Raw genomic sequence first — 11170 nt, forward strand, 5'->3', positions numbered from 1 at the left:
TGAATCTTAGAAATAAAAACACCATATAGGATACTTATCAATTTTAAGAACATGTAATTTGTATTTTCTATTTTATAACACATAATATAACTTAATAATATTGTTAATATACAATCTTCACAAAAATATTTTTAATTATATGGCCACACGTGCGTGGCGCGTACCCAGAAACTAGTATTATAGATAAGTGAAAACAAATTAGGTGTGTTGCACTTAATGAACCATTACATACTAGGAAAGGCAAAAGACTTTTATTTGCTTCTCTTAAAACCAACAAGTTATAAAAAAATAATAATAAATAAATGAAGAATTAAGTAAACTATTTGAGGTATTAAACATTTGTAATTAAATTAATCAGAAAAATCTCAAGTTAATGTACAAATATCTTAATGAATGCTATAATTTTGTTTTAAGTCATAGAATGGTTCAAATAATTGGGATTATCACCTTTAACAATAGAAAACAGTTATTTAATCACTATATCAAAAATATATTTAGTGATAATTAATTAATGACATAGTAGTTTAATTGCTAATAAATATGTAGTTGTAGCGGAAATTAACACTCTTTTTAAAATGTCCCTAAAATTTATAGCGACATTGGATCCAATGATAATAAATTAATATTGGAAAAGACTTTGACTCACTTTGCTAATGTATATATTCATTATCGCTAAAAATTAGTTTTATTGTTTAAATCATTGTAAAGGCTCACAAAACTTTTGATTTGTTAGGATAAGAGTATTGTTTGGTGTATAAATCTTGACAAAAAAATTTCAAACTCCAAAATTCATTTTTTATTAATTAGGATAAAATTATTATTCTGTTTATGCACCTGGTTGTATATTAACTTGATGATGATCAAACTTATATTCTAATAGTTCTAATAAATTTACATATTCCTAAGTCAATGCACGAGTCATTTCAATAAATGTTTAAATAAAATTTACAGTAGAAAAATTCTATTACAAAAGTAGCTTGCATATACCTCTACTGTAACAAAACATGCTCGCGTATACTCCTACCATTATAAAAGTGTCTGACATATTACCTTTTCATCAAATGAAAGTGAAAAAAAAATAATTTTAGTTTTTTTAATTATAGGGCAAAGAGACAAATATACCCCTCACCTTAGCGTTTTAGACCAAATATACTCCTCGTTAAAAAGTGATACATATATACCTCCATCGGCTAACAAATGGTGCATATGTATCCTCGTTATCTAATATAAACATTTATATTAGAATAATAATACCATAATTATGATAATATTTAAAAACAAATTCTGTGTGCATATAAATTAGATAATAAGAATTTCTTTAAAATGGGTATCTTATTATTTCTATACGTGACACCACGTGTATATATGATTTTTTTTAATTTCCTTTTCATCGTATATAAAATAAATTAACACATAATATTTTTCTATTTTTCTTTAACTATAATATAATTACACCTTTCTTTAAAATGGTGACATATGGGATTTGACAAAAACAATTAAGTTGAAATTTCAAAAAAGCTTATTTTTAGCTAGGATAAGAGTGTTAATTGGTGCAAAGACCTTGACTTAAAGATAGACAATAAATTTAGTTGAAAATCTCTTCAAATTTTGGTGGAATTTGATAGATGAATGTAATTTAAAATTATTTTGTCGGGTATATCGTAATTTATATTTTGTATCTATAAAAAAATTTGGGATATTTATGATAAATTTACAAGAAAATTCGTTAAAAATATATTTACCATCAAAATAATAAATTCAAATTAGTTATTGAATAAAAAAAGTACAAAAAAAAAAAGGAAGAAGGAGAAGGAGGAGGAAATGTGTGAGAAGGATCAAATAATTTTTTTTTAAAATCTAATTTTAATAATAATTTAAAATTAATTTGTTTTTTCTTTCGTTAAAGGAAAAGGGTATATACGAGTTATTTGCGTAACAATAGAAGTATATATGAATCACTTTTATAACGAGTGATATATAAAATTTAAATATAAGGATATATCAAATCATTTAAATTACTTCAAATCTGGTGAACGGATTTAAGTTCAAAAAAAGGCTAAAACACCAACGAATATGATGTATAGATGAAATTTTGATGAACCACAAATTACGCGAAGAAAAATCTATTGTTATCGCTTTGAATTATCAACTTTATATTCTCAAGCCAATGCACGAGTCACTTCACAAGAATAATCCAAATGATTGTTGAAAAACATAAAAAAAATTCCAAATTATTAAGTCAAGTCATCACATAGAAAGTTTAAATGAAAGGTACTACACAAAATCATTTCACTTTGTAATAATACAATTTTCTTTGATACCTTATCGGTCTAAAACATCACAATCCCAAGTCTTCGCAAGTAATCTTGACACAATTATTACGCGTCCGAACCGTAGAAATAGTCACTTATGCTTGCAAAATATTTTATTTTTTTTGATAAATATCTCAATTTATCAAATATTGTTAGTCATCTACTACAACTAATCAATCCCAAGAAGCTCATCTAGTTACTTTCAGTCAACTTTTGAGTTGTCAATTACGTATCACATTTTCTAATGAAATTCCATTGAAAAATCTTTTTTTTAGAGTACTATGAATACAGTTGTAATAATTCAATTTTATTTGATACATTATCAGTCTTAAAATGTCATAATCCTGATGTTAGGATCGAAAATAAGCAGGTGTAAACGTGGAAGCTAGCAAAGCAAATCTCGAAAGATCACGAGTAAGAAGACAACGAGAAATATACCAAAAGACACAAAGATTTAACGTGGTTCGGTCAATCGACCTACGTCCACAAAGGAGATGAGCAATCCACTATAAATATGAGAGTACAAAATACAGAAAGAGAAACAACCTCAACCAATTCACTCAGAATACATGGGAGGTTCACAAAAGTGATAACGTATCAAGCTTGTGACCCACAAATTCTCCTCATAACCAAAACTCTCCCAAAGCCTTTAAGACTACATTGTGAATGCTGATTAAGTTAGAAGGAACATTCCTCTATTTATAGAGTCCTAAACCTTTTCCTACCAGAAAAAGGATTAGTCAATCCAAAACTTTTTCCTAAAAGAAAAACCTATTTATGGTAAGAAATTTAGAGCAAATAAAACCCAACACCTAAGTCTTTACAAGTGGTTCATACCCACATTGTCATCATTATTAGTCTCATTTGTCAAAATTTGTACTATAATTATGTAGAAAAAAATCACCTTGAGAATATTATGTGTAACAGTGTGAAATAGTTATTAAATCAATTGAAGTCTTAAAGAGAAAAAGTGAAGGGAGCTTTGGAACAAACACTTAATTGTCTCGGTTTGATATCGTGGGATGTTTTGTGAAACGAATAATTTCTTTTTTATTTTTAGAGGAGAAAGAAAAATCTATAAGAGTGATAATCGGTGTATAGACTTTTAACAAAAAAATATGTAACCATCCCAATGTGTGTGGGGATCATTTAATCTAAAAATAGTCAAAGTAAGAAATAGTTATTTATTAATTTAAATGAAGAAAGAGTCTATAAGAGTATTAATTGGTGTATCGACTTTGTCAAAAATATCTCAAAGTCTAAAATTTAAAAATGTTTAATTAATCAAATAAGAGTGATAATTGACATATGGAAACATTTCGAAGTCAAAATTTCATATCAGAATAATGCTATCAATGAACAATAATTACGCTGAATATGTATCAAAACATTGATAAACGAAAACTAATGCTTTTATTACTTAGGGAAATGCACACTTCAAATACATTACAAACTAGTAAAGTAAAAACTAACATCTTTTCTTGTGTTTTTTCATTCTTGTAATAATTATGTGTTCCAATTTTAAATCCATCCTCGAAAACCATGCTGGATATTGAGTTGACAACATTATGTATATTATGGACAGTCCAATAACAAGTCCACAACCGTAACCCATGAGAACCGCCTTCCAACTTATAATTGATGAATCTCCTTCTTCTTCTTCTTCTTCTTGATCACCACCACCACCACCACAATCTTTTGAGAGTGGAAATCCACGTAACCCATCGTTCCCTTGGTATGAACTATTCTCAAACGTATCAAATTGTTTTCCTTTGGGAATGCATCCAACAAGATGATTGTGAGAGAGATTTAAGACTTCAAGTGATGTGAGGGATAGAAGTTGTTGTGGAATTTCTCCGCTGATTTTGTTGGATGAGAGATCCAATGATTCAAGTACAGATAACTGGTGCAGTGATGCTGGTATGTGACCTTCCAAGCGATTGTGAGATAAGTTCAAAGTTCGAAGCCCAATAAGATCTCCAATAATGCTTGGGATATGACCTTCAAATCTGTTGCTAGAGAGATTTATGATTATGTTTGTAGTCAAAACTCGAGGAAATTCAAGCTCCAGTCCTTTTGTTATTACTATATAGGAATTTGAGTAAAAATCAGAAAAATAATCAGCTACATACTCACGAGTTCCATTTTTCTCACCAATTATTTTCATGGCTTCAAAATTCTGAAAAAGGCTCACTGGTAAATCTCCACTAAATCCATTGGATGAGAGATCTATAACTCGAATTTGAGCAGATAAGTTGTAAGTCCTAGAATCTTTTATAGGGCCATAGAACTTATTTGATCTTAAGTTTAATATCTGCAACTCAGGTAGGGCTCCTAACCATTTCGGAAATGTGTCATTCAATTCATTGTTATCTAAATCAAGAACTTTCAAATGTTTGCAATTGATAAAAGACTGCATGACTTTCCCCTCTAGCTTATTCCCGTCAAATTTAATGACTCGAAGATAGTTTCCTATACTAAAAGTTATATCTATTATCCCGCTAAGACTATTGTTACTTAAATCCAAAATCACAAGTCCACTCATCTCACCCAAACATAGCGGGATTGTTCCCTCCAAATTATTGCTTCCCAAATCTAGCACCATCAGTACTCGATTGCAGATGGTTGATGAGATGTGTCCATTGAGATTATTTTGTGAAAGGAGAAGAAAGTGTAGGGTTTGCTTGTCTAGGAATGACTTTGGAATAGGACCTTCCAGTCGATTTTGTTTGAGAGAAACAACAAACAACGATTGGTACTTGAACTCTTGAATTTTTCCACTTAAATGGTTATCACTCAAGTCTAACAAATATAGTGATGGGAGGGAGAATATCCAGGAAGGTATTGTCCCGTTCAAGTGGTTTGATGTCAAGTTGAGACGTTGTAGGTTTTGCATACCACTTACATTAGAAGGAATTGAACCTGTTAGGAAATTAAATGAAATATCTAGATCAACAAGTTGCGTCCATCTGATAAAGGATAAGAACTCAAGTTGGCCATCAAAGTTATTATTTGCAAGTAATAACGACATGAGCTTTCCAAATCTAAAGAAATTAGAAATTGGTCCTTCGAGATGGTTATCACCGAGGTTCAATTCCTCTATATTGGTGAGATTCCATAGAGGTTTAGGAATGGAACCTGAGAGATTACAAGAAGCTATTCTCAAATTACGCAGTGAAGTTAGATGACTAAATGATTCAGGTATCGTACCAAAAGCATTCACACCATTGAGAGCTAACTTCTTAAGTGATGCACTGCTATTCCATTTGCTTGTGGGAAACCTAACAGTGAGCTGGGGATTGAATGATAAATCAAGAGTTTCCAAGTTGGAAAGGTGGAAAACTCTTTCGGGCAATACCCCGTATAACTGTGTGTTCTTAAGGAACAAAGTAGTTAAAGAGAAGAGAAATTAAGAGGAATGGTGGAAGAGATGTTCACATCGTAAAATTTAACCTCTCTTAATTGGGTCAAGTTCTTAAGGAGCAGTTCAAAACCGTTAGGTTTGAAACTTAATAGGCTACTCTGGATACTGAGAACTTGCAATTTTGAAAGACGAGAGATTTCTGTTGGAATTAGACCTGAAAATCTTGAATTCGACAAATCAAGATGAGTCAAACTAGAAAGCTCACCAAATTTAGGTGAAATGTACGATCCAGAGAAATTATTAAAAGACAAATTAAGTCTTTTGAGATTGGAGAGTTGAAAGAGGCTATTGTTTGGAGTGAAACTTTCCTTTTAGTCCTCTTCCAGCGAAGTCAAGCTCAGTCACTTGTCCCGTTATCTCGTTACAAAAGTGGCTCACACATATATATTTTTACCGTTATAAAAGTGGCCCGCACATACCTTTTCATCAAATGGAAATGAAAAAAAATAATTTTATTTTAAATTTTTGGGGCAAAGGAACAAATAGACCATCGACGTTGCGATTTAGAGCAGATATACTCCTCGTCAAAAATTGATGCATATATACCTCCGTCGGCTAACACATGGTGCATGTATACCCTTGTTGTCTAATAAATGAAATAAATTTACCCCTTTCATTGACAAACTGATTTTTGTTAAATGATGATCTTAAAATTGATTTTTTTTCAGTCAAATTTATTGTTGTGGATCATAAATGCATATTCAAAGATGAAATCTTTCGTCAAGACATACTAATGAATTAATTAATGTTATCTATTGGAGGATGTCGAAAATGAATGAACCACAAATTAAGCAAAGAAAAATCTATAACTATTAAATCTACCGTCTAATATAAAAAAAATTATATTAGAAGAATACCATAATTATGATAATAATTAAAACAAATTATGTGTGCATATAAATAGATAATAAAAATTTCTTTAAAATGGATATCCTATTATTTCTTAAAAATTTAGCTTGAAATAAAATTTTCATTTTTCAACAAAATTTAAATAAAAAATTATTTAGATTAGTTGAGTGACTTTTGAGTTATGAAACTAAGTTGAATGAGTTTCTAAGTGTTTCTTATAACTTTTTAAGTCAAAAGATATAAGCTCATCCAAACAAACTCGATATCTCTTCGGTTAGAAAATAATATATACAACTTACCGGACACTTACTTTTGAGCAATTGAAATAATACAAGTTTGATTAGTTCTTAGTGTTGACTGCTAAAGCATGATTTGATCATTGGAAAAATCTTATATTTGTGGTCATGTTTGTTTGTTTAGTAGTCAAAGTTTGGTAGGTATTTGTAATAAATTTTGGTTTAAATGCGGTGAAAGCATGCTTGTAATGAGTAATAAATTACAATTATATTTTAATTTTTAAAATTCTAGTTTCAGAACACGTGTGTGATGTGTGATTTTCTTTTATAGATCTTTTAGACTGATTAACATTACATGTAATGAGTAATAAAATACAATAAAATATAACTTAATCTTTAAAATATTAATTTCAATAGTTCGTTTCAATTTTAAATTTTTATTTCAATATTTTTGGAAGAAAAGATTAGGGGTGTGCATCGGTCGGTTCGGTTCGGTTTTACATATAATCGGTTCGGTTTATCAGTTTTTGATTTTAAAATATGCTAACCCAATAACAAATCAATAAGAAATTTTTTATCGATTTATCGGTTTTTGATGTTATCGATTCGATTTCGGTTAACCCAATAAGAAATTGTTGGTCAAATAATATATAATAGTACGTATGTTATAATTACATGTTACCAACTTACCGCCAAAACATAATAGAAAAATTTGAATGTTGATCAAATTACTAACATTCACAAACTTGCAAAAGCTATCACCTACAATTACGAACTAGAATTAAAATTAAAATAAAATATTTCAATGAGACAATCTTGAACAGTTGCTTGATCCACCAGATAATCAACAAAGTTCTCACCAATTTCCTAACCAAAAAATCACATAGCCTGAAAAACTAATATTGAATCTATTTATGTATTAAATTATGTATATTTAATATTGAGGAAGGGTAAAGTAGTAAATAACTATAGTCTTATTGGGTTATCGGTTTACCCAATAACCCAATAGGAAAACCCGAAACCGACCCAATAACCCAATAACATTAAAATTTCGATTAAATCGAAATACGAAAAATATGATACTAAAAATCAAATAGAAGAATCGAAGTTACAGAAAATATGAATCTAAAATAAAAAACATTGGCTCCGTGTAGTATTTTATTTTTTTCAGTATTTATGCTCAGCCTTGGTTCACATTCTATAAAAATATGTGTGTAATATGTAATAAAATTGAATAATTATAAATTAATTTTTAAAAATATTAATTTCTGGACACGTGCATTACACGTGTGTGATTTTCTTATCAATTTGTTAAACTAATTAAAATTGAATATAATAAGTAATAAAATCCAATAATTACAACTATTTTTTAGAAAATATAAGAAAAATTACACCAAATGATGGGCGTATTTTAAAGTTCAAATTTAATTCCTTATAAGTAGTTAATCGTAAATTTGGAACATCGATTAGTAAATAACAAAATTTCAATAAAGTTATGAAAAGGAAGAGGGGTTAACTAGAAAGTTGATTTTCAAAATAAGATAATTATAAAAAATACCACTTTTAGTATTTAGGTCTCATTTGTTTGCACTTAATAAAGGTCTGAATCTTAATCATTCAGATTCATCTCATTAAGTACGTTTGATTTTTAGGTCTGAATTTGAATCATGCAGATTCAGCCCATTAAGTTGTCACGACCCAAAACGAGTCGTGAGTGACACCCACACTTAACCTCTTAAGTGGGCGAACCAACAGTTTAACCTAACTTACAAAATACAAGCATAATGCGGAAGCTCAAAAACTTATTAAATATCTTTTTTCAAAACTTGAAAGTCATCACAACAAGGACATCTAATCTCCAATTACTAAGTCTAAGAGTATCAAAGACACCAAAATAAATGAAATAAAGTAATTCGTGTCCGAAAACTAAGGACATCAGGTAATGACTGATAGAATCCAACACGAGCTTGAATGGATAGCTCACCCTGAAACTTGATATGCGGGAGACTGACTAGAGCTGAGGAAAATCAGAAATAATAGGTACACTCGTTGCATTTCATAAAAGGAAAACAAAGAAGAAAACAAGTAGGGCTCAGTACGAGGCAACACGTACTGAGTAAGTATCATCGGTCAACCCAAAATAGTAACTAATATACAAAGAATAATAGTATGAACTTTACTATAACATTTAACATGTGATAAGAAACAAACAATATGAACAAGTTTCAATAACAATAACGTAAGCACGTATTAAATTTACGGTATCAAGATCACACATGAGGACTCATGCCTCCAAACTAAACCATTTTGGGAGTTGAGTTCTTTGAGATTGAGTATCTTCCATTAATTCAACATATTTTTCCTTTAATATTATCGTGTCGGAACGTGGCACTCCGATCCAAGAATACCGTGTTGGAACGTGACACTCCGATCCAAGAATATCGTGTCGGAACGTGACACTCCGATCCAAGAATACCGTGTCGGAATGTGACACTCCGATCCAATAATATCATTAATTTATCTTTTAATATCACCACATTTTCATTCGTTAATAATATTTCATCGAGCCTTCTTTATTCAAGGCATTACTTCAGATAGAGATGGTTTAAGATTATACATTCCACGGTCTCGGGATTTCAGACCAAATCACAAAACACACGACCAAGCCACACAATCACACAATCGAGTACAAAGAAAACTTCACACTATCATCCAATGCATATCAATCACTATTAAGATTTTACTATGAAATAGCATAAACCATAACCTACTTCCACCGAAGAACTGAAGTCATGCAAGCTACTTTTTTTTATGCTTTTTATTTCCTCGATGCCTCCGAACCTTTTCAATCTATCAAGTATATGCACAATTTTTGCAAGTTAACGAGTCTATAAACGCTCAATTATTTTATGTCTAACCTAGACCCAAAACTCACCTAATTCTCTAATCAATTCATGGTTTTTGATGCTACTTAATATTCCAAATCTCATATTTCTCAAATTCAGACTTAGGATTAAGTCATAATTTCTCCAAACAACGCAACCCTAATAACTTTCATATAATAAAAACACGACCAATTAATCCAATTTGCAGCAATTCAACTCTTAATTTTCCGATCCAAATAATATTATAATACTAGTTGCTAACAGGGAGCTGTAGATTGGATGATAAATCAAGAGATTCCAAGTTGGAAATGTGGAAAACTCCTTCGGGCAATACCCCACGTAATTGTGTGTCTCGAAGAATGAGAGTTGATAAATAAGAAGAGAAATTTAGAGGAATGGTGGAAGAGATGTTCACAAAGCTAAGGTCAAGCTCTCTTAATTGGGTCAAGTTCTTAAGGATCAGTTCAAAAATGCGAGGTCTGAATCTAATAGCATCTGAATAACTCTGAATACGAAGAACTTGTAATTTAGAAAGACGAGAGAATTCTGCTGGAATCAAACCTGTAAAACTTGAATATGACAAATCAAGATGCGTCAAACTAGAAAGCTCACAAAATTTAGGTGAAAGCGATCCAAATAAATAATTTTCAGACAAATTAAGCCGTTTGAGATTGGATAGCTTAAAGAGGCTACTGTTGGAGTGAAACTTTCCTTGAAGTCCGCTTCGAGCGAGGTTAAGCTCAGTCACTTGTCCCGTCATCTCGTCACAATGAACTCCATCCCATGAACAACAATCTATGCTCTTGTTCCATGATAGTAATTTCGAATAAGCATTTGTAGTAAACATGTGCTTGAATTGTAGAAGAGCATGAGCTTGATCTTTGGGGCACAAATGAGGTGAGGATGAGGAGAAAACAAGTTGAAAGAGAAAGGGATATATCATAAAAAATACAAGGTCTACGTAGCCCATTTCTGCAGTAAAATGTTTAAAACTAATTAAGTTGGTAGAGAAGAAATCAAGAAATGTTTGATCTGTGTCTATATTCAACAATTTTGATGAGGTATATATAGCATAATTAAGCAAAGAAATTTACTATACACATTTACTAACACAATTCAAATGTAAATCCCAACACTTGTAATAACACATGCATTTTGTCTTAACACCAAAACAGGAACTGTTTCTCTTCTTTCTTTTTTTCAAACTTCTTCTCACTGGATTACACATGTAAGCATTTCACCTTGTGTTTTCTGGAAAATTCAACTTTTAACTACAAATAAAAATATTACTAATTTGTATGTAGATAAATCTGCAGGTATATGATAACTGCGACAGAATACCTACCTTGATGTTATGTCGGTTGGATGTATGAACAAAGAAGATCGATATGAGGCATTTAGGAGGAAACAGTGCATGTTTTTCACAAGTTAGGTCTTATTAATTGTTTTGGATTATCACTTCTT

At 30.5% G+C, this 11170-nt stretch overlaps 1 pseudogene; it reads right to left on the reverse strand.

The window, feature by feature from the left end:
- Window positions 1–3706: 3706 nt before the first annotated feature.
- On the reverse strand, window positions 3707–10865 carry LOC138347791 (receptor-like protein Cf-9; annotated as a pseudogene).
- Window positions 10866–11170: the final 305 nt, after the last annotated feature.

Source organism: Solanum lycopersicum, chromosome 1, assembly GCF_036512215.1.
Source record: "Solanum lycopersicum chromosome 1, SLM_r2.1".
NCBI lineage: Eukaryota > Viridiplantae > Streptophyta > Magnoliopsida > Solanales > Solanaceae > Solanum > Solanum lycopersicum.